This window comes from Myotis nattereri (assembly GCF_964212035.1).
Source record: "Myotis nattereri genome assembly, chromosome: 10".
NCBI lineage: Eukaryota > Metazoa > Chordata > Mammalia > Chiroptera > Vespertilionidae > Myotis > Myotis nattereri.
This window is the reverse complement of record NC_138085.1, coordinates 64,066,200-64,091,994: the sequence shown is the minus strand read 5'-3', so window position 1 is coordinate 64,091,994 and position 25,795 is coordinate 64,066,200. Positions and strand designations below refer to the sequence as shown.

General features: G+C 41.2%; 1 pseudogene across 1 annotated transcript; it reads right to left on the bottom strand.

Annotated features, from left to right (window-relative positions):
• Positions 1 to 4,008: 4,008 nt before the first annotated feature.
• Positions 4,009 to 7,069, bottom strand: LOC308525909 (kelch-like protein 15; annotated as a pseudogene). Its single transcript has 3 exons — positions 7,003 to 7,069; positions 6,294 to 6,401; positions 4,009 to 5,552 (listed from the first exon to the last, which is right to left on the bottom strand). The product of its transcript is annotated as a kelch-like protein 15 (transcript).
• Between the last annotated feature and the right edge of the window lie 18,726 nt (positions 7,070 to 25,795).

Below are 25,795 nucleotides of genomic sequence, written 5' to 3'. Positions count from 1 at the left end.
TTTTTAATGCATGATGATTAAATATAGTTTTATCTCAAGTAAAGAGATTCAACATCAGAAAACTTAACATGGTTTACCACACAGAATAAGAGACAAAAATAGCTGAGAATTATCTCAATGTTTCCTATTTGCTATGCTTTTTCTTTGAAACATTCTGTCGTTTTTTGGATACGCTTGAAAGTTGAGCTTTAATTTTTATTCTTCTGGTTATGCCTAAATTATTGAAAGTCAAATGTATACCTATCTCTCCTATCAATTTATAAGGTGGATCTGACTTATACCTGTCCCCACCACTCCCATCTCCCTGCCACCCCCATCTCAAATAAAGAGGAAAGTAACATCCTTGCTTTCCTATTGTCTCTTCCTGTCCCACCTCTATTTCCTAATTCTTTTGCTAATATTTTAAAGTCTCCCCCCCCCCGCCCATATTATTATGGGTATATTTTCTTATTCTTTTTCTGTTGTCGTTGTCTTCATCATCAGTCATACCTGTCTCCACCTCCCTCCCTCCCTCTTATCTTCCTCCCTCTTCATCCTCTTTAAACCACAAAATTTATAAATTCTTGATTTCTAATTACTTCCCACATCTCTTTGCTTTCTTCTGTATTCATGTCTTTTCTCCCTATAGAATATCTTTCAAGGCTTCAGTGTTGGTATATATGCTGATATCTCATATCCAGAAACCTTTAAAGTCATATCTTGTCCCTGCTTTATGATTCTACATTCATTTGCTTATTTTACTATAGGTCTTTCAGTTCTGCATATTTGTTATCCTTGTTTTAAACTCCTGTTCCACTGCTTTTCTTCATATATAAGTTGTTCTACTAGTTGTACTTGAGCTTCATAGGTAGTCCAGTTTGGCCAGACTGTCTTGCCTCATGCTGCGCCTGACTGTGGCCCCACAGGTGAGCCAGCATCTTGCTCCACTGTGGGCTCATTAGCTCCAGTGCACAGACAGATGATCAGGCACTGCTATGGACTAATGTTTGTGCGCTCCTCCCTCCCAGTTCATGTTTGTAGCCTCAATCCCCAATGTGATAATATCTGGAGGTAGGGTTTTTGAGAATTAATTAGGTTTAGAAGAGGTCATGAAAGGTGGAGGGCCTGCAATGGGATTGGTGTCCTTATAAGAAGAGGAAGAGACTAGAAAGCTCTCCCTCTCACCAGACCCAACCATGCTGGCACCCTGATCTTGAACTTCTGTTCTCCAGACCAAGGGAAACAAACATCTGTTGCTTAAGCTACGTTTGTGGTATTTTGCTAGAGCAGTACAAGCTAAGATGGGCACTAAGAAATTCAAATGGAGTCTTCATGTTTTTGGTGGCTAATTCCCTTGAGAAGGTATTTACATGCTACGCAGATGGTCTGGCAGGAATGACTAGTGAATGGCTAATTTAGTGTGAGCTGCTTTTGCATCAGAGAAATTTTTTAAAAAAACGATTGCTTCGTGAACTATTAAAAAATGTAACTTGTAGAAAGGCACATAAAACATTAGTGCAGTTAATAAACATAAATGTGTAAAAGCAAATAGTAAGGGAAAACTAATAATTTTGAAAAGATAGCTTAAGTAGTCTTTTATTTTCCTCTCTGAAGCAGAAAGAAATATTTATTAAAATGTAAATTCATGAAAAATCAATATATTCAACTTCAGCTCTTTATCAAACAGCTTGAGGAAAAAACACATCATTGTTATTCTGTCACTACTTTCACTTCACAGCCTGTTGGTTTCATCAACCAAACTGAGACAAATTCTCCTGAAAACCATCAAGAACCCGAAGTCAGCATTCGGTGCCGTCATTATCCTTTCTGACATCCTCTGCTAATTGTCAGACACATTTTCAAATAAGCCGTGGATTATCTCTTTCATGCAAACTCTCCTCAATTGCACCAAAGATGAAAGCAGGAAAATAAAGTCAGCACATGGTTTGCTATAGCAAGCAATCAATAATTCTGTCAGCTCCTTTCTTTAAAAGTTGAAAAATATTTTATTTACTTTTCTTTATAAACACTATTTATTTATTCTTGACAGTATTACAGATGTCTCCATTCTCCCCTTCCTCCCTTTGCCCTCCTCCATCCAACCCTTTCCCTCGCCTTCACCACACTGTTGCCTGTGCCCATGGGCCATGTATATATGTTCTCTGGCTAATCTCTTCACCTTCTTTCATCCAGTCCCACCACCTTTCCCCCTCCAGTGGATGTCAGTTTGTTCCATGTATCCATGTCTCTGGTTCCATTTTGTCTGTCAGTTTATTTTGTTCATTAGATTCTACATATAAGTGAGCTCATATGGTATTTGTCTTTCTCTGACTGGTTTATTTCGCTTAGCACAATACTCTCCAGGTCCATCCATGATCTCACAAAGGGTAAGAGTTTCTTCTTTTTTACAGCTGGGTAGTATTCCATTGTGTAAATGTAACATTGCTTTTTTATCCACTCATCTACTGGTGTGCATTTGGGCTGGTTCCGGATCTTGGCTATTGTAAACAACACTACTGGGGGTTTGCAGGCCAGCCATACCCCTGATCGGAGTGGGGGTCCCCATTGGAGGGTGGGGATGGCCTGGGTGAGGGGCCACTAGGGGTTTGCAGGCCGGACAGCCCCCGATCGGGGTGGGGGGTCCCTGCTGGGGGGCGGGCCTAGCTGGGGCGAGGAGTCAGTAGTTCTGGTCTCTGGTCATTCCACCGTTTCGGTTGCTGGGCATTTATTATATAGGATTCCTTACTTCTAAGTCAAAATTGAGCTCAGATTTTCCACAAGTTGCTATTTTCCATTCAATAACAGATGCAGCAGGCTTATTGAATGTAAAGGATGAAAGTACCACTGACTTTAAGGGGCCTTTATTTAGGAGTTTGCTATTACCAAAATTCCCCTTAAAAGTGCTTGCATGCTGCTATAAACAGGGTAACGTTAAACAGACTGCAAAGAAGAACATATTCGAAAAGAAGTCATACATAGATAAGGTACACTAATGTTTACTTTGAAAATAAAACACAGAATGTTAGTTTTCACAAATCCATACATATTTCAGGAATATAAGGAGTTCAGATATTACTGAGTCAGTATGTACTGAAGATGGACACCAGGTGAGGACTCCAGTTATTTTTAACTTGCTAAAAATGTTAATATATGGGAAGACATTACATCTAAAATTCAACAAGTATGGCAAACCTGTGTGCAAGTGCACTAGCTTGAAACCATAGAATCCTAACCACACATAGGCGAGGGCGTGGCATATATTCATGATGTGTGTGCACCTATGGACACGCTCTCACTAACACAGTGCAGATAAGAGAAGGTGCTTAGAAATGACGTCTTGAATATAAAAAGTTAACTTTGGCCCATCTGGTGTGGCTCAGTGGTTTGGCACATGGTTCAATTCCCAGTCAGGGCACACGCCCAGTTTGTGGGCTCCGTCCGCATTAGGGGATGTGCAGGACTCAGCCAATGAATGATTCTCTCTCGTCATTGATGCTCTATTCCTCTCTTCTTCTCTCTTTCTCTCTCTGAAACCAATTTTTAAAAAAGTTAACTTTGTAGGAAATTCATATTTTTGCATTTTTAGCAAAAAGCCGGGCAAAAAGGCAAGAGTTTTAAACTTAAACAATAAAACTGAAAGGTCTAATGGACTGAAATACACTGGAATAAATGTTCAAAAAGATTTCAGATTGAGATAGGAATTACATCAAGTGACACTTACCAGGTCTTCTCTTAGAAGATGCATGACTCCTACACTGGCAGCTGAGAGAAATGTTTAAAGCATAAAATCAGCCTCACAGGTAAGTGGATCATTCTATTAAACTGCTTCAGGAAGTAGTTTCAAGAGCTAATGCTTAGAACTAACTTATTGCATGATGTTGAGGCCACTAAAAATGAAAAGGATGCTAGTACAGAATGAAAAGTTTTTATGCTATTAGGCCAATGGCTTTGATAGTAAAACTGGTGAGGTTTTCTATTAACTACTCTGTCACAAAATTTTTGTTTGGCTTTGAAGTGAGAAAGATGTCATTAGTTGCAGCATCTGACCTTGTCCAGTATATATTCTGGAAAAGGCAGGTTGCATACTTGTAAACCATCCAGCTTGCTGAGCATCCATGGGAACTCATCTTCCTGCCACTTGTTTTCCTACGGATCTAAAGTGAGAATGGAATTGCTGTAATGACCGTTGTAGCAAAGGCCTCCAAGAACCATCACCTGGTTGCCCAGCACAGACACACCGTGGCCATGTCTACCGATTGGCATGGGTGCCAAGATGGTCCACTGACTAGTCTCTAGGTTGTACACTTCTGCAGAAGGGCACCCCTGAGATTCAAAAGAGGACCTGGAGGTCACACAAACACTACCAAAGATGTAAAGCTGACCGTTGTAAGAAACCATCTTGTGAAAGCATCTTACATAATTCATTTTGCTCTTATTCTCCCAGCAGTTGGTAACAACTCCAGTTATTCTGGTCCATTGTTCTATGGTCCCTTCTTTCCTGGGGCCAAAAACCACACTTGTTTGAAGATGGACAATGAGGTGATTCCACTGGTGATATACAACTTGTTAATGAGCACTATCCTCTCATGTCCATATTTATTAATGGGATAAGGTCCACAAATTCCCATTTATCATTGGTGATGTCTCATCTCTGGTTCTGCCTGCTACAGCATAAATAAACGTCCCAGTAACACCAACTGCAAATTCTGAACATGGTTCAGGCATGCCTGCCATCCGGAGCCAAGAGTTTTCTCAGGTCATACCTGAACACTGGAAACAGCATGGAATTTGCCATCTGGGCCCAGTTCTTCCTTGCCTAATAAGAACATGAAGTTATTGACAATAGCAAGGCAGTCCAGGCACAGAGGTACTTGGGGGCCCTCTGGTTCCCATAAGACTCTTGGTTTCTTTAAGAGAAATATTTTTACTTTTAACCGTGCTATGTCTAATCATCCCTCAAACACTGATGTTTGGGGTTTGGCAGCGTGGATGTGGCTTGATTTCATGTCCAACAAAGGCTCCTGGTGAACATTTTGAAAGTAATTCAATGCTTTGTCAGTTTCATAGCGCAGCTGTCAAGAGTATAAAGTTCTGATGTCTTAACCTCCTCAAAAAACACTGGGTGGGGTCACTGATGCTCTGAATAATGGTATTGGTATGTCCCCAGCATCTTCTATCATGCCGCAGCCAAGGCCTCACAGCCTTGTACAGCTTAAGCTCTGGGAACCTGCTCAGATGATTATTGTCCAAATAAGATACGAGCTTCTCAGAATTCACAAGACAGGGAGTCAGGCCTGGACATGAGTGGCGCAAAGTCATCTAGCAGAACGGATTCCAGCTTCTCTCCCTGATCCAGAAATCATCTAAGAGTCTCAGGATTTCTGCACAATTTTCTAAGCAGGTTTTTGCTAATAGGAAAGAGAAGCAGAACCTCCCCACACCTATAAGTTGAACATACATGGCAGCCTGAAGAATCTCACAAACAGTATTCACACTCAGTTCTGTAGTTCCATAGTGTGCAAACTGAAGGATGTTGTAGAAACCACGTGCTTTTAAATGAATTTTGTCCTGATCTCACTCATGTCTGCAGAAACATATAGTCAAACCGTGGTTCTCAAATGTCTCCCACCTCGAACAATTTGGTTCTGGACCAAGTTGACCTGACAACTCTTTCATGCAGGTACCTCAGCATGGCAAAAAGCATCTCTCAGGCAACAAACAAAAAAGAGAATGTGTGACACTAAACCATGTGTTGTTAATATCTCAGGAAATTGTGCTGTGAATATTTTAGTGGTTTTTATGCTTTTGTTGCTGGCAAATTGACGATTAGCATAATTTTAAAACATAGAGAGGCCATCATGAGTGCTGATGGTGCTAAGGGTGTGAAAGTGCTCATGAAACAACAATCACAGGAAATGGAAGAGGTAAAAAAATTGTTTTGGATAAGCTAAAGGCAGTTAGGCAGCATTTTGGAGGCAATGATATGTGAAAAAGTGAAGATGCTGCGTGATGAATTCCTGAAAGATCCCCTGGATTGAGTGATTCATTTAAGGCTAGGAGTTGGTGGTTCGATAAACTTAAAAAAAGAAGTGTTTATTTATAGATTAAACACTACATTAGATATGGTTAAAATAGGGACTCATTTGTGGGTCTGGAATGGATTAATTCAATTTACATGATTTCTAATGGAAAATGATTTAGTTTCCTAACAAATCATTTCTTGAATAGCCTTCTGGAATGAGTTAAGTTCAAGAACCAGGGTTCAACTGTAAGTCTGAAGTAATCACTCTGGTGGCCAAGAGTGCTCTATGGGCCTGGAACTGCTGTGACAACAAGAAACAGTCCTACCTCATACCGTACTCTGGACCCAGCAGAGACGCTGGTGTCACGGATGGAGGGAGGGACAGAATCTTCTATGTCCCCTGCATGAAACACCTTTGGGGCTCACCCAGCCTCTAGTGTTGGGCAGGCAGTCTGCAGCAGGACAGTGTATGGTTGGGTGTGGACAGCACTCAGCAGGTTCCTCGAACATCTAAGAAGGGACCTTCCCTGGCTCTCATACAATGGGGAAGGGGTGTGCACGCCTGCTGCCTCCCCCTCAGAACCAGTCCTGGGAAAGAAGACCCTATCAGCTCTTTTCTGTCAATTTTTATATCACCCTTACCTTTCCCCCCTAAAAATGCCCTTGTTTTCTATTTTGTATTTCACTTCTCAATATCTCACATTCTTTCTTCACTTTCCTCATAGGTGTCTTTTGTAATACCCCATCTTTTATCTACTTTGTATTAATTTCAGGAAGCATTATTTAAAATATCAGTGTGCCTAGGTTGAGTGAAAATATATAAGTGAATAATTGTTTTTATACTAAATAACATTGTGTGTGGTGTAAATTAGGGTCAATTCCTGTACAGAAAAACCCCTAATAAAGTAGGAAGACGCTCAGTGGATGTCTACATTAAAATCTGGAAAGGCCAGAACTGCATATGTAGTCATGAAAACAAATATCTATAATTTTAAAATTACCACTCAAAATCTGCCGGGAGCCAATTCCAGCATGACAGCAGGGCTGAATCTGGAGTGGCAAGGACATTTCCCCAAACCTGAAAAGGATGCATAATTGATTGTTTGCTGCCAGACAGCTCAGGGCATCTTAATCTACATGTTATTGCCTCCTACTGCCCAAACACCTGAACAGCTGTAGGCTAATTCTTCCAATCTGACAATGGACTGTGTATATGAAACCCTACCCTTTGAAGTGTATATCTCTGCCTCGCCTCAGGACAATTTGTGTTAATAAAAAGCATGGGGTCCTGAGATGAGGAGAACTTAGTTTCTTTAGCTAGGCTCCTCTGACCCCCAATGCCTTTCAAAATTATGCTTCATCTCTGGACTCCCCTTTAAGTTATACACAGCCCCTTCTCCAGATTGCTGAACCCTTCTTAATGCCAGAACAAGAACCCCAGCAAAAATCAAATGTTTGTTTTGCTTGCATGTCTTTCTTCCCTGATAGAGAGTGACCTGGATAAGTTCAGAAACCTAGTTGTATTCATCTTCATATCATACAATCTAGGAGAGTTCCTGACACCTAGTAGAGGTTCCGTTAATATAGACAGTGATCACTGGGGGCCAATATAGACAGAAGGCTGTCTCCCACCCTATTTCACTGACACTCTTGTTCCGTTTCATGCAGGGGATATGGAAGATTCTGTCCCTCCCTCCATCCATGACACCAGCGTCTCTGCTGGGTCCAGAGTACGGTGTGAGGTAGGTCTGTTTCGTGATGTCACAGCAGTTCCAGGCCCCTAGAGCACTCTTGGCCACCAGAGAGATTACTTCAGCATGGCAGAGGAACCTCTGTTCTTGAACTTAACTCATTCCAGAAGGCTATTCAAGAAATGATAAATTAATTAATGGAGATGTAAAATTCACCTACAGTATCATGCCTATGATCTGCCAAAGGCTATCCTTGTGTAAGGTAAGAAAGTAGACGTTGATGTCAGATATCCTTGAGCTTAAATGCTGAGATTTCAATTTACTAGGTGAACTATTTATCAATTGCTACACAACAAATTATCCCAAATCTTAGTGGCTTAAAACAGTATTGTTATTCCACAGTTCCCTTGAGGCTGGGTCCTCAGTCTAAGAGGCTCCACCAGCTGCCATCAGCGTTGGCCTGGGGTGTGCTCATCTCAAGACACAACTGAGGGCAGATCAGCTCCTAAGCTCACTCTTGTGGTTGTTAGTAGGACGCAGTTGCCTGCAAGCTGTTGGGCTTAGGGCCTCAATTTATTGCTGGCGCTTGGCTAGGAGATACCTACAGTTCCATGCCATGTGGGTCTCTCTGCAGGGCAGCGCGTGCCACTGGCTTCCCTGGAATGAGCCAGCTTTGAAAACTGGAGAGTGCAACAAGGCAGAAGTTAGTGCTGTGTCACCTAATCGCTTTTGTTAGAACTCAGTCATTAGTAAGAGTGAATACCAGAAGACAGTGATTCTTAGGGGCCAATTTAGACAGGAGGCTGTCTCCCACCCTATTTCACGGACACTCTTATTCAGTTTCCTCATTTTACAAACATAAACACGAATAGAACCTATCTGTTGAGGCTGTTGTGATAAAAATGAGAACATGCACATCAGTGACTTAGGAAAGTGTTCGACCCAGAGCAGAAGTCAATGTATGCTAACTATGAATACAGTGATTTTTTAGTTATGTCATTTCTGGTGCATGTTGATTCCTTATTTGTAAAGTAAGTGAGGATCCATTGATCTCCAAGTCTCTTTATAAGCCCTTTGTAATCAGACCCATTGATTTTTCTAGCCCCTGGACTCTATAGATGTCTTCATTTTCAAAAAAAAGTCTAACTTTTTTTTGCACTCAAATTTAGTATTTTTTGGCCCTCATCCTTATATCTAATTAGGATCATATTTTTAAAATCTATTAAACCTGAAGGAGCTGAGCTATCCTCTACTACTAATGTCTAAAGCCATTCAAACATTGCCATGGGGCCTGTCCTAGGAGTCAGAAGACGAGTTTCTTGAATTCTAGTTCCCATTCTGCTCCTTAAGAGACTGTAGGCAAGTGTTTTCATCTCTTTGCCTTAGTTTGTTCCACTCATGGGAGGGTGGGGGAATTGGACGGGATCACTTCTAGCATCCTTTCTTGTATCTTTGAAGCAACTGCTAGCAACAAGCCTGGGAAAGAGAATATTCACTGATGCTGGAAGTGGTGAGCAGGAATTTTTCCTGGGGTCTTGTCTCATGGAATTGAAGAATGAAGCCTCGGACCAGAGGTGTTCAAACAAGGCAGGAGTTTATTGCAAACAAACACAGGCTCCCTGCTCAGGGAGGAGATTCAAATGGGGTGCCCCGGATGCATTCTGCTCTTCCCCTTATATCTGCTGAAAGCCTGCTCTTTGTCTGTGTTGCTCTCTGATTGGTTCCTGGCCTTTTTGCAGCATTGTTTCCTTTCACTTGCAAGAAAAGCATCCTTGTTTCAAAACACCGGTTTTTCTGCTATCCATCCTGTTTTTTCTGCCATCCTGTTTCCTGCAAAATACATTTTTGTTGGTTTCAGCTAGCTCCACTATTCCTCCTCCTTCCACCCCTTACCCTATCTATCCAATTCTGCCTTAATGTTTTTCGTTCATGGTGATGACTTAATATAGCTTTTTCAGTCTTTGAACCCAATTTCCATTTGCTGCCAATATTGGTTTTTCATTTGTCTTCATGTATTTCATACATATTTCTCTAGGGCTGATTTTCTGAGATTAGTTTTCAAGACACTTTTTAACTTCACAAAGATTATAGGATTGATACTGAATATGCAGTAGTTATATATCTTTAGGAAGAACTATTAAAATGTAAAGAAATAAATTATTGTGAGGATCAGTAAACCTCCAGAGTATCCTTATAGAGGCCATTTCTATAAGTCAAAGATAAATAAAGTCAGGTGACTTCATCTGTGTGCATCAGGGGAAAATTACTCCCAATTGAGAAAAAAGATGTTGGGGCCTTTGAATTGAATGGCATCCAAAGTAAAAAAAAAAATTGTATCTCTCCCCCCCTCGCCCCCCCCATAATGATCCAAGACACTGGAAATTTTCTGAGGTCTCACTTGTGCCTCTTGTATGTACTAAGTTGCTGCAATACAATGAGGAAATTTGAATTTAAAACAAATTGTAACTTGTACGTCCAAAGAGGTTCAGTCTTTTTCAGTCATTTTTTATAGGATGCTGTTACAGCTTCCTCATCTTTGAAATTCATTTTTTAGAAATTACCTGCACAATCTGGGGGCAAATCCTTCTGAAATGCTCATTGATGGAAACTCTCTATTGTCCATTCCCTGAAATCAAATTTGTACTCAGAGAAATATTATTTTAAAGTAAAGCACAGTGAATTGAGTGGCTGGTCAAACTGGCTAATACTTTCTGGTGCACAAAGCAAGGAACAACTAGATGAGAGCGAGTTTCTCGTGAATGAAAAAACTAGCTCCAAGGTAGTTCAAACGCTCACTTCTGAAATTGCTTAGAGTGAGGAGTCTACTTTGAAGAAAAACTCATAGGCCTTTTGCTATGTTTTGGAAAAAAATACCAGTCTTATGTTTGTATGGAATGTTACTTGACTTGAACCTGAACTATATTGTTGGCCAATTCACATTCTGGTTCTGCCACTTGAAAACTGTGTGACATTAGGAAAGATACTTGGTACTCCTGAACTTCATTTTCACTTACACTATGGGGCAACATATCACAGCGATGTGGTGTCTATTAAATGAGGAGACACGTGAATCTATTTCACAAAAATGGGTAACTTCAGGATAGTCATGGCCATTACGGATGTTATTTTATGTTTAATTTCATATTTACATTTAATGAAATCACTAAAACTAATAAGATGCAATATTTCCAAGATGATGATAACAGGACAAATAATAGACGTTTTCAGCAAACTTCCTGCCTTGTCAGGCACCCTGCCAACCTCTTATGTTATTTAACATAATCATCTTGTATGGTTTCTGAGCTTCCGTTTTACAGGTGAGACAACTAAAGTTTAGAGAGGTTAATTTTGCCCAAATTATAATACTAGCAAGTGACACTTCAGACTGGATCTGAATGACCCTTGAATGGATCCCCTTTAAGTCCTGTGCTAAACTGCTCCCATTTCCAGCACCCAACAGGAAGACATAAGAGGTGCAGAAGGCTTCCTGGTTCTATTACACCAGCGGCTCACAGCCTTGGCTGCCCATGAGAGAGACCTGTGAAGTTGTAGGAAAAATCCGAAAGTACAGGGCACACTTGAAATCTATTAAATCCCTCGAGGGTTGAATCCAGATATTGCATTCGAGAAACAACCCCCAGCTCGTGAGGTGACTCCAGCTTACAGCCAACTTTGCGACTGCTACATGCTCGGCCCCTGAAATAGACCAGCAGAGCGGTTAAGGCTCTTTTCTTGGGAGTAAGATGATTTCACTTCCTATTTGGCCACTTAAAGCTGTGTGATGATAGGCGAATCACTTCCCTAAACTTCGAAAATGATACTAATAAGCATCATATTTTGTGGTGAAAATCAAAACAACCTATGAAATGTTCCCAGCACACTGTCTGGAACTTAGGTCACACCCGGTAGTGGTAGTATTTCATATCTGTTTCATGTTCTGCACCAATATTTGGTTGCTTCATGAAATCTTAAGCATGCATTTTTCTGTCCCTGGATGGAAGTAGGAGGCTACTATTGGTCCCTGAAGTCTCTTTCAAATTATTAATTTGATACCGTTTTTAAAAAATAGTATGGGACTTGTATTCCTATAGGAGATTGACAATATTTAGCAAGAGAAGCAATAAAATATTTATTTTGGGAGTAACCCAGGCCACTTAGTATTAAGAACTGTTATTGATGCCTTGATTAGTTACTATTGGTATGTGCAAATGACCATTTACATGCTTTTATAGACAGGTATGTGTGTTTTGAAAAAATATATATTTTATTGATTTTTTTACAGAGAGGAAGGGAAAGGGATAGAGAGTTAGAAACATCGATGAGAGAGAAACATCGATCAGCTGCCTTCTGCACACCCCCTACTGGGGATGTGCCCGCAACCAAGGTACATGCCCTTGACTGCACTCGAACTCGAAACCCTTCAGTCCGCAGCCGCCGCTCTATCCACTGAGCCAAAGCGGTTAGGGCTGTGTGTGTGTTTTTAATGTAGATGCTGTCCTTGCCTCTTAAAACTTGTTTACTTGCGTCACCCAGGTGTAGGCAGCAAGGTCTCTGGAATTAGTCTTGTAAGTGAGTGCTTAATGGAGATGAGTAATTGTTTGCAGCTGCCCATATCTGTAGGGACTAGTTTTTCTTTTAGTAGGGGGCAGGATAATTTGCCTGACGACTTTGGAAAGCTGAGTCTTGGTTATCCCCGTATGCTTGAGGGTGACTTTGCTTCTTGACTTGAAAAGCCACCAAAGATTCCTGCCCCTCCACAAGACATCATGCATAGCAGAGGACAGGCAGCCAATTTTATTTTTAGAGGGTTTTTTTTTTCTGCTTCAGTAAAAGCAATCAGTAGTGTTTCATTTTGAGTGAGGATTATAAACATGAATGGTGGGTAGGGTTTTTTTTTTTTTTTTTTTTTTTTGGTGGAGGATGATGATTTCAAGGGATTGGGCCCTTCTGGCTTAACACCTAAAATATATTTTAAAGATGAGGTATTGGGATATAATAGATATTGTATAGCTTGAAAATACAGATGTGGGCCTGAGGATATAGTGAGCCACTGGAAGTCTTATTTGGCAATTTTGGGAACAGCCTCTGCATCTTCAGATTTTATTGGAAGTTTTCAAAATACCAATACACAGAGCCAATTCCATTGCCCGCTGGTTGTTAAGGCAAAATGTAATGTGTCCTCTACCTGCAACTGTGAAGCTATGGACCCAGAAAGTCACGAGTGAGGATGTGTCTATTAGTGCCGATAGATTAGATGGGAGGATTGGCAGTCTACCCAACCATCCCCTGTCCTCATCTCTTTGATGGCTTGGCAGAGCCATAGCCGACCTGGGAACAGGAAACAGCAGTAGTGGCTTCTTGAGAATATGGAACTCTGGCCTGATCAATCTCAAACTGGTGTCCACGTCCCCTTTTGAAGGCTGGATTTTGAACTGGAGGCACTGTTGAAAAGTAGGCTTTGAGACCTCCCACTTAGAGACCTTATCTAGAGACCTTCTAGAACAGTGGTTCTCAACCTTCCTCATGCCACGACCCTTTAATACAGTTCCTCATGTTGTGGTGACCCCCAACCATAAAATTATTTTCATTGCTACTTCATAACTGTAATTTTGCTACTGTTATGAATCGTAATGTAAATATCTGATATGCAGGATGTATTTTCATTGCTACAAATTAAACATAATTTAAGCATAGTGATTAATCACAAAAACAATATGTAATTATATATGTGTTTTCCGATGGTCTTAGGCGACCCCTGTGAAAGGGTCGTTCAACCCCCCAAAGGGGTCAAGACCCACAAGTTGAGAACCACTGTTCTAGAGGAAGACCAGGCCTGGCAGCAAACAATGGAGTTTAGGGCCATAGCTCGGCCATTTCCTAGATTATGTGATCCTGGGTGACCCACTTAACTATTTTGGCCTCATCAGCATAAATGGGGGATAATGTTTTTCTGGATCCTCCTTGTGAGGACGAAAAGAGTCTTCAGTAGTTTGAAGAAACCACATACTGTAAAGCACTGAACAAATGTGAACATTTTGCTTATTCAGTTTTCTGGTTCATGCATGTCAAGTAAAGGAAATGTGAGTGGGTAGGAAGTTTTTAATTGGGAATATTTTGACTCTTGGGCAATAACTCATTTCTCTGTCCTCTAAAATCTGACCAGCCTGAGCTTCAGTCTTAAGAGTAACCCGTCAGTGACGGCATAAATCCCTAGTGATAAATCCCTGGTTGGCGTGCCCCTGCACATGGCTGGGCTTGCCTTAGGCGGTGGCACAGTATAGTGTTATTAGGTTGCAGCTGGAGTTTAGGTGCCTGCATTCAAGTGCCCGTTGGACCACATATAAGCTGTGTGATCTTGCCCTTTCGTCTCTCATTTCCTTGTATGGGGTACTTATAGGATTAAATGAACCATTCCATCCAGTGGTTAGCATACAGTGAATGTTATTTCAAAGAATTAGTAAAAGATACAGCACCTGGAGATATGATCCTATGATCTTATCTTGCTAATTAAATTGCAAAGGAAAGGCTGCACTTGTCTTCCATTTTTCACCGTTCTTCCAAATGACCTTTCACCTAGTGTTTGAGTTTCTTTGGCATCTGTAATTAGGTATAGTACAAACTTATACCTAATAATGTAACTTGTGGAGTACCTACTACATGCCAGGAATTGTATACCCATGTTTCCCCACTATGTTTGTGAGATGGGCATTGTTTTTATTCCCATTTTTATAGATGCGGTAACCAAGCCGTCCTCAAATTGAGTGCCTTAACCAGGATCCTTAACCAGTAACAGGGCCGGATCTACACTTGCATCTGAGATCCTCCAAAACACGTGTCCTCTACTCCACTCAATTAAAAATTCTTGCCCTGCTACTGGTGGCAGAGTTATCTTTTCATCTTTGAATGGCAATGAAAATTTATATCCTTACCCGACACCATAGGAACATTCCTGGAGTTGTGGACAAAGAAATTATTTTTGTAAGTCAAATCACATTCCAAATTTACAAGGAATATTATTATTGAAGCAAAACCCTATCATAAATCACCTTGAATTTTTAAAAATAAACTTAGGTATTACTCAGAGTGAGGCTTAAGTATAGTCACAACAGTTAACCTAGCTAATAACTGTTGTTTTAACGTGTCAGTCCACAATACCATAGAGTGGGTTAGTGTTTAGTAAAAAGAAATACAACTATTTTGTGAGGCTGCTTTTGATAGAATGCTGTCAACCTGGTAAAGGAAAACTGACTACGTAGACAAGTTCAGCTCTGTCAATCCAGCTCCCCGTTCCAGCCACTAGAGGGTAGTGTTGGCATTGGAATGGCACCAAAGACTGACAAGTCTGGGAATGCTGTGTGAAATGCGGACTGTTGCTAAATGTACAACATAGAAAATGATCTGATGAAAGATTCTGATGTGACAGGAGACACCACATGACTGTAGTTGGGTCTGATGTTATTGGCAATCTATGTCCTAAAGGGAATGTTTGATGTTCTGTGCCTGTGGGATGTGGGGATGGTACCTCAGGTACCAAAAGAACTGTGTGCCACTGGGGACTCATCCTTTCCTTCTTACCTTTCTACCTCAATTCCTTCTTCATTTTTCCATTTGCAAATTGAAGGAATGCTGGAAGTTTCCAAGGTGAATTACCTTCCCTTTCCTTCAAACTGCAATCATGGCCACCACAGAAGTTGATTGCTCACTTAATACATCTCAAGGAATTCAGTTCTTGTCACAGATGGCATCCTGCTTGTCCTCATTTGGCCCTGTGTGGTACATGGGGCTGCTGTCCTCATGCCTTTTACAGAGACAGAAAGATAAAGTCCTTGCCCTTTCAAGTCTCCCCTGCCTGGCTGAGGAGCAGGAGCTGGATTAGGGTGCATTTGTCTAACTCAGAGTTAACCATGTGGTTTCTAGTGCTTAGGAGTGACTTCCTACATGTGTGACCTTCTTTCCTGAGCCCTTTGTCCACTGTGCTTCCCATAGAGGTCCCTATACAACCTTCGGGCTGTAGTGGGTGAGTATCCAGGACAAACTATTTAAGAGTGTTTGTTCTTTTTTTATTTTTAAGAAAGAAATATTTTTGCTTGTTTAAAATTCTATTCATCATCTCATAAAGCATATCACTCCATTTAAAACTTTAAGTATAGTTGTTATACAATCTTATATTGGCTATATTCGTTTCAGGTATACAATATAGTGATTTGACATTTTTATACATTACAATGTGATCACCCCACTAATTCTAGTAATCACCTGTCACTGTGCAAACTTAATCGTATTATTGACTATACTAGAGGCCCAGTGCACGAAATTTGTGCATGGGTAGGGTCCCTAGCATCTGCCAGCTGCCGTACGGGGCCTCCCTTCCTCAGCTGCCGGCTGTTGGCTGAGGCCTTCCTTCTTTCCGTGTCACCCCCGGTGGTCAGCGCATGACATAGCAAGCCATCGAGCTCCTGGTCAGTCGAACTCCCAAGGAAACACTTTGCATATTAGGTTTTTATATATATAGATTCCTCTTCATCTTTTTCACTCATCCCCCAACACTTTCCGTAACCATCTCTTTGGTCTCTTTCTATGAGTCTATTTTTTTTTTTTTTGGTTTGTTTGTTTGATTTTTTAGATTTCACGGTATTTGTCTTTCTGTCTGACTTATTTTACTTAGCGGAATTATGAGGGTGATAATGAAAATTAAAGGACATGGATTTAGACATTCAGAACCAATGCCATATCCCTTCAAGAAAAAAAGGTGAAGTAATGCAGACATTGGCTGTGTACTTCCTTTGGCTCTTCTACCTGTGTGACATTGGGCAAGCAACTAAACTTTTCAGGAATATATATATATATAAAATAAATCTTTATTGCTCAGATTACTACAGTTGTTCCTCTTTTTTCCCCCCATAGCTCCCCTCAACCTGGTTCCCACCCAACCCCCTGCCCTTACCCCCCACCCCCACTGTCCTTGTCCATAGGTGTAAGATTTTTGTCCAATCTCTTCCCGCACCCCCCACACCCCCTTCCCCCCGAGAATTGTCAGTCTACTCCCTTTCTATGCACCAGTTTATTCTGTTCATTAGATTTTTTATCCATTGATTTTTAGATTCACTTGTTGATAGATATGTATTGTTGTCACTTTGTTGCTCATAATTTTTATCTTTACTTTTTCCTTCTTCTTCCTCTTCTTAAAGGATACCTTTCAGCATTTCATATAATACTGGTTTGGTGGTGATGAACTCTTTTAGCTTTTTCTTATCTGTGAAGCTCTTTATCTGACCTTCAATTCTAAATGATAGCTTTGCTGGGTAGACTAATCTTGGTTGTAGGTTCTTGCTATTCATCACTTTGAGTATTTCTTGCCACTCCCTTCTGGCCTGAATGGTTTCTGTTGAGAAATCAGCTGACAGTCATATGGGTACTCCCTTGTAGGTAACTGTTTTTCTCTTGCTGCTTTTAAGATTCTCTCTTTGTCTTTTGCCTTGGCATTTTAATTATGATGTGTCTTGGTGTGGTCCTCTTTGGATTCCTCTTGTTTGGGGTTTTCTGCACTTCCTGGACTTGTAAGTCTATTTGTTTCGCCAGGCAGGGGAAGTTTTCTGTCATTATTTCTTCAAATAGGTTTTCAATATCTTGCTCTCCCTCTTCTTCTGGCACCCCCATAATTTGGATGTTGGTACATTTGAAATTGTCCCAGAGGCTCCTTACACTATCTTCATATTTTTGGATTCTTTTTTTCTTTTTTATTTTCTGGTTGGGTATTATTTTTTGCTTCTTCGTACTTCAAATCTTTGACTTGATTCTTGGGATCCTCTAGTCTGCTATTGGATCTCTGTATATTATTCTTTATTTAAGTCAGTGTATGCTTAATTTCTAATTAGTTCTTTTTCATATCCTTGAGGGTCTCACTAAATTTCTCAGAGGTTTCTAGAAGATTCTTGAATAACCTTATAACTGTGGTTTTGAACTCTATATCCAGTAGTTTGCTTTCCTCCATTTCTTTCATTTGTGACATGTTTCTTTGTCTCTGCATTTTGGCTGCTTCCCTGTGTTGATAGAGTGGCCTTGTGTGCTAGGTGTCCTATAGGGCCCAGTGGCTCAGCCTCCCCAATTACCTGAGGTGTACACTCTTGGTGGACACCTTTGTGGGCTGTGTGCCCAAAGTCTTGTTGTAGTTAAGTCTTGATTGCTGTTGGTATCAGTGGGAGGAATTGACTTCCAACCCAATTGGCTGTGAGGACCATCTGTGTCTACAATGGGAGAGCTGCTGTGCTGGAGACACCCTTATGGGGCAGGACATGCTTCAGTGGGGCTTTTGGTGCTCACTGAGTCTGCCCCTTGAGCGTGTCGCTTATGGATGTGAAGAGCTGTAATCTGGTATGGTCTCACACTGACCACTGGGTACACTGGCTCTTGGATCTCCAAGGAGGTGCAAGATCAGCCTCTGCCTGAGGCCACCCAGCAGGAGCTAGAGAGAAATCTGCAGATTCATCCTCTTAGTTTGGGGTTTGGAAGTGCCCAGATGAGGCCCAGTTGTGAAGCAATGTAGGCTGCTGCTGCCGCCAGGCCTTAGGCCTTCTTTTGGAAGCTTTGGAGCTCTCTGACCCAGCTGCAGTTTGTTAGGTTTTAGGTTGCAAAAGGACAGGCCATTCATATGCAAAAGCCGCTACACAGAGCTTGGATGGGGTTGTAAATTGGGTGGGGTGAGGACTCAGGGAATCACCAGAGCGAAGCAAACAGCAATGGCTGCCAGTCAGCCCTGCCCTGGAGAGATCCCTGGGTCTCTGTGTCCCATGGCCCCATGCAGGAACAATGATCGCTGCGAGCACCTCTGAGAGAAAGCCACCCTCGCATTCCGTCCTGATGCCAGGCAGTCCAGTTTCTCCCTGTATGAATCTGGGTCCCCAGCGTCTCGCCCAGAACTGGAGTTCAGCAAGCAATTGGGACCTTGTATCTCCCTCTCTATTGAAAAAAACAACAGCGTACCCAGTTGCCATTCCATTTCACGAGCACCTCCACACCTCCGCACCTCCACACCTCTGCACCTCCGACCAGTCTCAATGCACTTTTTTCTTTCCTTCTAGTTGTAGAATTTCCACTCAACCAGCTTTCCCATGGTTCTGGATGATATTTGTTTTGTATTTTAGTTGGAGTTTTGTTGTGGTTGTGTGAGGCAGCAAGCACAGGTGTTTACCTATGCCGCCATCTTGGTTGTCTAAGTGCTTATATTTGTCTTTGGCTGAGTTAGAGAAGGAAAAGGTGATAAGTTTAGGTTGGTCTGAGAAGGCTTTAGGGAAGAGGCTGGATTTCAGGTTGGCCTGGAAAGGTACACCAGGCTGCCTACATCAATGCAGTTGGCTGAGTACTCAGCAGTGCTCTCTTCTTTTCCCTGCAGGACATCTTAAGGTAGGCAAACCTTGGTGAAGACTCCCCAGAAGGGAGAATTATTGAGTCAAGACCAAGCTGGCACTGCTCATAGCTATATGGCCTGCATGTGTCCCTAGCCTGTTGCACCCAGTCTAGTCCTCTTCTCCTGTCTCTCTCCAAGAATGGCCTCCATCTCTCCTGCTGTTGCACATTCTAAAAATTCTCAGAGACTTATGTCGGGGTCATCCTCCTTCAGAGATGAGCTTCTGAACCTTTACATTCTTAGAACTTTTATTGATGATACTCATGGTTCATATTGCTTGTATAATATTTACCTTATCTTGCCCTGTTCTGTCTTAACTTTCCAATTATATGTCAAGCTCCTGGAGGGTACAGGTTATGTTTCCTATGTATCAAAGTCCTAGAAGGGACTTAAAAGTCACTTAGAGCCCTAACTGGTTTGGCTCAGTGGATAGAGCGTCGGCCTGTGGACTCAAGGGTCCCAGGTTCGATTCCGGTCAAGGGCATGTACCTTGGTTGCAGGCACATCCCCAGTAGGGGGTGTGCAGGAGGCAGCTGATCGATGTTTCTCTCTCATCGATGTTTCTAACTCTCTATCCCTCTCCCTTCCTCTCTGTAAAAAATCAATAAAATATATTTTTTTAAAAAAGTCACTTAGAGAGGTGGTCACCTAGCTGGATTATCAATATAACTTGGGAGCTTTTAAAAAAATACAGATTCTCAAGGCCCCATCTTATAAGTAATGATTCAAATCTTGGGTTTGTGTGTGTGTGTGTGTGTGTGTGTGTGTGTGTGTGTGTGTGTGTGTGAAGGCAGAGTGGGTTACAGAGATGTGAGGAGAAGCTCTGTTTTTGTTTTGTCTTTGTTCTACAGCCCTTACTGTCTACAAAACTCTACTAAATATAGTGCCTCTTGATATATATGCATAACACCTATTATATACAGCTTACTTCCTGGTTCTTCATCACTTTTTCATGACCCCAATTCAAATTCAGAAAAGAGGGATAATTCTGTGTTCTGAGAATGGACAAAAAGCCCAGCTCAGTGCCTGCCATTCTCCTAGAGAGCTCTCCTGCTTCCACACTTAGAATTGTGCTCTGTGGGTCTCTGGTAGCCTGCCCTATGTGTCGTGGGCTGCAAAACTGACATTTACTCTGTTTTTTTCTGTGTGGAAGGTGAGGAAGACTGCAGTAGACCTGGACTCAGTATATTATAATGCATGTCCAACAAGCAATTTGCTAAATAAATGTGATAAAGCATGTACTTATGTTGAAAAGATAATGTACAATGAAAAATGTCCAGCTAAAGAAGGTAACTCCCCCCCCCCCCCTTGCTAAAATCTAAGGCATAATTTCAGCATTTGGTGTCAGGAGTTACTCAGAAAATAAAAGTCAAACTTTTATAAAGAAGGGTTTTTATTCCTTGGTAAATCTAGTGGAAAATTAATCACATACAATATGACGGTGCCAAGAAAGCATTTGCAAAAGCGCGGATGCATGAATATGGAACATCACATTTCCCTGTCAGTGCGTTTCCTTATCAGAGCAGGCTGCTTCATGACTGAAGTGATCATTACTCACCAGTGATGGGGCATCTAGGCTTGTTTTCCTGTGTTTTAGTCATTCCTTTGGAATTGACTGTGGAAGCAGGAAATGCAGGGGAAAATGCCGCCTTGCTTTGCAGTGCACACTGTATAGTAACGGGGACATTTGAGGGTCTCTCCCTCCAACCTGCTTTGGGGCTGTCTCTCTATAGATTGAATATTGAGATATTTGCAATACAGCTTTCCAACTGTCTGTCTAATAAAGTCAATTGTCACATTGGTAGAATGTCTTCGCACTGTGTGAGAGGTGGAAGGAACAAAAGCTCAAAAGGCTTTGTCTGCGGAGATTGTGGGATCCTCGCACGGCCTCCAATCCTGCCCCCATGATCACTCTGTTCATGGCCCCATTGTGTCAGCTGGAGGCGGTTGAGAAGACAGCCTGGCTGACATCCCCAGGACAAGTCACTCCTGTCCTTTGGGTTTTGAGAGTCTCTTCTCTGGTGACTGATCTCCAGAGGACCTGGGGAATAAAGTTTGCACACTTTTTGCCTTACTCATATGTCCCTCATTATATCTCCTTCACAGACCTTTTTCTTCCCGGTCTTCTAATCTGTTCTTTCTGGGACCATGGCCAACCAGCTGTTCCATTTACCATTACCCAGGATTCCTTTTATATCTACACTTCAGGCCATCTTTCTCTCCATACAAAATAAATGATAAACCATACTGCTTGCAACCTCTGCTCACTAGGATTTCCCACTGCCTTTTAGGGCCTCCCTGAGAGGACCTGAAGTCCCAGGAAGCAGGAAAGAGAGCAAGGGGGAGCAAGAAAGGCAGAAAAATCAAACATGATGGTGTACTACCAAACTGGTATCAAGTGATACCGATTCTATAGATGACCGTTTCTCAGGATAGTCTGGGGAGAAAAGGAGAGGATTTTGTCCACTGGTCAGAGTTTCACCCCATGTGTTAATTCTTATGAAATTTTGGGTTGCATATGAGTGGTTTCCAATGGGGTTCCATAGAGTTTCACTCTTCCACATCAACAAGAAACCTTGGAGGGGATGTGATCTGGGTACACGGTGAGATGTTTTTGGGTTGTGTCCGTATGAGGTTGGTCAGACTTCCCATGGAGTTGGTAGCCACTGCAGCCAATGAGGTTGGAACAAGTGGCCAAATGCTCCGGGGACAGGTGAATATGAGAGGATATGATATGGTACCTGGAAGTGTCTGGTTTATCTTCCCTCCTTACAGAACACTTGATTGCAAAATAGTGGTGCAGTTAGCAGAATATCCCATGTAACTTTCATGGTTCCCCAAAATTCCTCCATGAAATAGGCAAGTACTGTGTTGATTGAACACATATAACATATCCCTAGTTGAGGTTGAAGACACAAAGTTGAATTAGACCTGGTCAGCTTTTTCTCTGTAGGAGTTTGAAGTCAGTTATACCTTCATTTGACGAATGCAGAAAATCACTATCTTTTTTTGTTGTTTCATTTTCTAAGTCATTTAAGCAGAACGTGGCAAAGCTGGACCTATTAAGGTTTTATGACTTCTATTCCAAATAAACCGCGCTGCCTATACCAGTTATTGGAGTATTAAAACAGCAAGTGACTGGCAAGCACAGATACGTGACTCATTGTAGAGCTTTAAGATCAAACAGTGCTTCACGGTTCTACATGAGATTTTTAAGTTCTGTGATAATGCCACAGTGCAGAAGGTAGATCCAGAGTGACATTTAAAAGTGCTACATTTGCAGCAGGTGAAAAGACTGACACATTTATTGTCAAAGGGCACTTATCCCTCTGATTGCAAAAGCAAAATTCTAATTGTAATATCTTTAGAAAATAATTATAGCAAAAAATTCAAATATAGAAAATAATACCATATGTAATCATTTCGACCTTACTTTAACGTGACTGCCTTCCCATATCACTTAATATTTGACTACATTCCGGGGAAAATGGGCAGGGTGAAGGGCCTCTACTTGCCAGGTCCCACTGGTGGGCCCAGTCGCAGTTAGGTCTTCTGATGACCTCCTCCAACAACTTGTGACTTGCTTTGAACAACAGCATGAAGCAAAAATAGTTGGCTGTTTCTGAACCTTGGCCCCAAGAGGCTTCATACACTTCATTTGCTCTCCTGGAGCCACCATGCGAATAAGCCCAGGGTGCCTGCGGGATAATGAGACACGTGGCTAGGTCCTCCATCACCCCAGCAGCTATCCAGTCAACCCCCAGAAACGGGGCTGTGTAGCTGATCTGTAGTTGAACACCAATGTGTGAGCGAGTCCAGTGAGATCAGAAGAACCACTCGGGTGATCGTAGCCTCAATTGCTTTGGATTCTTGCTGTATGTTACCACATTGTGGGGCTGGTGTGTTACCCAAGAAAAGTTAAATGAAACACTCAAGATGCTATTTTGGAGGGGACGATGCAGTCATATTTGGCGAAAAATGATCTTAATTGAAAAATAGAATGTTGTTTCCATGACAAAAAAAGATGAAATCATTAGAAGCACAGTATTATAATTTGTAGAAAGATAAAAATGAAAATCTGAAGTCATACCCTAGCTCATTATTAAATGTGTATGAATACATATCCTTGGGAAGTATATTAGGTAGGTAATTCTGAGAGAGTGTGTAGTTTAATAGAAAGGGTCCCTTGCTGAGAATATGACAGTGAAGGGTTTAGTTTTAATTCTGCAACTAGAAAGTCATGTGAGTAGAGATGAGGTGCTTCATCTCTGTAGGCCTCATTTTTTTTTTTTTACAACTGTGAAATAAAGGACTTGTATCAACAACAATAGCTAAGATTTATTGATGGCTTATTATGTAACAGGCACTATGCTGTGACCTTTTATGTATTATCTAATTTCTTACAGTTGTGCTTCAAATTTCTCACCTATAAAAGATATGTAATAATAGGACTTTGTTGTGAATAGGACCTTCTTTATTAAATGAAATGACCCTAAATAATCTCTGCGGTTTAACAGTCCTAACAGTCTCACACTAATCAACATTTTCTTTATAAGACAATGCGATTAAACACAACACTTTTTGTTTTTATTTACCAAATTGATTGCTAAATAAAGTAGCTATATTTTAAAGAATACTTATTTTTTTTTCAAATTATGAGAGAAAGTTGATTTAGAAAGTTACAGAGGTAGAAGAAGTGAGCCAGCTGTGCTGTGTAGGTCCAGGAAACAAGTTATGGAAGCAAAAGACAGGCCCTTGGAACTTAGGAGAGAGAAAGACAACGGTAATAATGCACCTGTGGGGAAGAAGTGGGGGAAGGCGAAGGCATGGGCGTGCTCCCAGGAGGGAGGGGAGAGCACAGGCTGGGTCCTTCATCTTGAGGGTTTTAAAGTCTGGAAGTTTAGGGAAGGTCTTAAGGGAGGATCTCAATAGAATATTCATCAGCTTAATGCTGATGCACCAAATGAGATTTATTCCCCTGGCTTCATCTGTGCTTGGGTGTGGTTGGCACAAATGGCATTAATTGGATTTTTGTTGTCTATTTCCCTGAGTAGGGTGATTTAAGCTAGTTATCTTCTGATTCAGGAGGAGAAGTGTAAACCATTTACTCCTAAGTGTCCTTGGTTAGGGATAACAAATTCTTTGTTTCATTCACTGGGGATCTTTTGGGATTGAATTTCTCAAGCCAATGTCAATAAATCTCATACATTTATGGGAAAACATAAAGATGACTATTATATCAGCAGTATGTGAACACAGAGTATTTTCTGTATGTGAACAACTTGAAGGTCTAGGCCAGCTCTAGGCTAAGCTTTGAGAATAGTAGAAAATTTCAAGGAAAACTTGAGAAATTAGTAATTCAAGTGACAAAAAGATTGACTATTTTGAGAGACTTTCATATCAACAAATGCCAATGTGGGAACAATTTTACATCCATCAAAGAGAGACTGTCAATTTCTGGGCTTCTTGCAGAACACAAAAAATCAGAAGAATTTGATTTCTGTACTCTATTAAACTTAGGAACTTCTCATTATCAACAAACACTATTTAGAGAGTGAAAAGGCAAATACAGAGTAGGGGGAGATTTTTTAACTACCTACAAATACAAATATTTGGAACACACAGAAGACTTCCACATGTTGATAAGAATATGATTCGTAAATAGAAAAATGGGCAAAAGACTTGAACAGGCACTTACAGAAACAAATATCCAAGATGCCAATAAACATATGAAAAAGTCCTAGAAATCATCATTCATTGGGGGTGGGGAGGTTTACATAAATTAGAGTAAACAGGATGGCTAAAATGAAAAAGACTGATAATACCAGATGCTTGTGAAGATGCAGGAGAATTGGAATTCTCACACACTGTTGATGGAAGCTTAAATTGGCACAACGCCTTTGGAAAACTGCACATCTGCTAAAGATGAAGGTGTGCACACCCCAATCAGTTATTTTAGTTCTAGTTAGATACTCAATAGAAAGGTATATGTCATGTTCACCAAAGACATGCACAAGGATTTTTATTGGAATACTCTTTGTAATAGAGCAAAACTGGAAATCAAATGTCCATCAACAGTAGAATACTTTGTAATAATAAAGATATAAATGGCATGCAACAATATGGATAAATCTTATAAACATCATGTTGAGTAAAGAAGGTAGGCCGAAAAGAGTACCTATTGCATGATTTCATCTATATAGTTCAAAAGCAGGCAATATTAATCTATAGTATCAACTGTCACGGAAATCATTACTTTGGGGAGGTGGGTAATGCCTGGGAGGAGCAAATGTTTGAGGGATTTTAATGACTGGAGGAGGGCATGAAGGGACTTCTGAGATGCTGGAAATGTTCAATTTCTTGATCTGAATGGGCATTACACAGATGTGTTCACTCTGAATATTGATTGAGCTACTTATGACTCATGTAATTTTCTATATGTTTATTATACTTAAGTATATGTGTATTTTTAAAAAATGAGCCCTGCTTGGGAACTGTTAAGCTGCCTATAGAACAGCAGTGGGCTGTAGGTAACAATAACACCTGGACGTAGCAGGAGTAGAGTGCACTGTAGGTAACAATAGCACGACCAATATGTTGGTCTCAGTGCTAGGTCTTGGGAGCTAGTGACCCAGAAGAGACTAGGCCCAGGCATCTTGGCTCTGATTGATGATGCAACAGATAGGCAAAGATCACAAC